Source organism: Herpailurus yagouaroundi, unplaced genomic scaffold, assembly GCF_014898765.1.
Source record: "Herpailurus yagouaroundi ecotype Mexico unplaced genomic scaffold, PumYag 65422, whole genome shotgun sequence".
NCBI classification, from domain to species: domain Eukaryota; kingdom Metazoa; phylum Chordata; class Mammalia; order Carnivora; family Felidae; genus Herpailurus; species Herpailurus yagouaroundi.
In genome coordinates this window covers 1-1,092 of record NW_024418626.1, presented here as the reverse complement: position 1 = coordinate 1,092, position 1,092 = coordinate 1, and the positions used below count along the sequence as shown (strand labels likewise).

At 76.1% G+C, this 1,092-nt stretch overlaps 2 non-coding genes across 2 annotated transcripts; one reads left to right on the top strand and one right to left on the bottom strand.

Moving 5' to 3' along the window:
- Window positions 1-173: 173 nt before the first annotated feature.
- Window positions 174-245, bottom strand: TRNAD-GUC (transfer RNA aspartic acid (anticodon GUC)). The gene has a single exon. It is a non-coding gene; the product is annotated as a tRNA-Asp (tRNA).
- A 608-nt stretch (window positions 246-853) lies between these two features.
- On the top strand, window positions 854-936 carry TRNAL-CAG (transfer RNA leucine (anticodon CAG)). Its single transcript has one exon. It is a non-coding gene; the product is annotated as a tRNA-Leu (tRNA).
- Window positions 937-1,092: the final 156 nt, after the last annotated feature.

Here is a 1,092-nt window from a genome sequence, read left to right as displayed (position 1 = left end):
GGCGACCCAGCGTCCGGCCTCGAGCCACGCAAAGGGCTGGGGCCGGTGGACGGTGGGCAGGCCGGGCACGCGCCGCCGGCCGGACGACGGACGGCCGAGAAGAAGCGGCCCTGCCCCTCGGGAGCAAGAGGTGGGACCCAGAGCTGCGCAGGCCACCAAAAAGGGCGTCTTGCCTCCCCGTCGGGGAATCGAACCCCGGTCTCCCGCGTGACAGGCGGGGATACTCACCACTATACTAACGAGGACGGCGGCGGCCGGCCACCCGGGCGCCCGACCCCTCTCCGGCTGCCTCCCCGCGCCTGCCCCTGCCTGCCCTCGACGCCCTGCCCTGCACAGGCGCCCGGCACGGCACGGGCCACGCCCCACCCGACCCCAGCCCCGCTTCGGCCCCCTCTCCCGCACGGCAGCCCCCGGCCCCGACTCGGAGTCCGCCCGGACCCGGGGCCCACACACGGACCCGGACGGCGCTCAGTACTCCCAACGAGCGCTGCCTCTCTCTCGTCTGCCAGGCGGGCATCGCGCCGGGAGAAAAGGCCCCAGACGGCAAGCGGGGCTGCGAGGGCGACGGCGAGGGCGAGGAAGGCGGGGTGGGGAGCAGGGCAAGGGGCGCCGACGCTGGACGGGGCCTGCAGGGAGCTGGGGGTGGGGGTGCGACAGCGACGGGAGCCGCGCTGGCGGCGGCGGCGGCGGCGGCGGCGGCGGCGAGGCGGCTGGCCGTGCTCCTCCGGGGCCGCCGCGCGTGTCTCGCCCCTTGCGCACCCACACAGCCGCCAGCCGGGCGCCATGACGGCCAAGGACACCAGCGTTAGCGCCGCGTCCCAGCCAGGCCAGCGGCGACGCGCCCACACCCGCCGTCAGGATGGCCGAGCGGTCTAAGGCGCTGCGTTCAGGTCGCAGTCTCCCCTGGAGGCGTGGGTTCGAATCCCACTCCTGACACGCCCACCTTTTGGCCCGCCCCACACAGCAGCCACGCCACCCGGGCCTGGACCACACCCTCTCGCGCCCGCGGCCCGCCTGGCACGCGAGCACAGCCTGCCCGGGACCGAGCTCCAGCCCCTCCACCCAAGCCGCCTCGGGCTCTGAGCGCAAGCG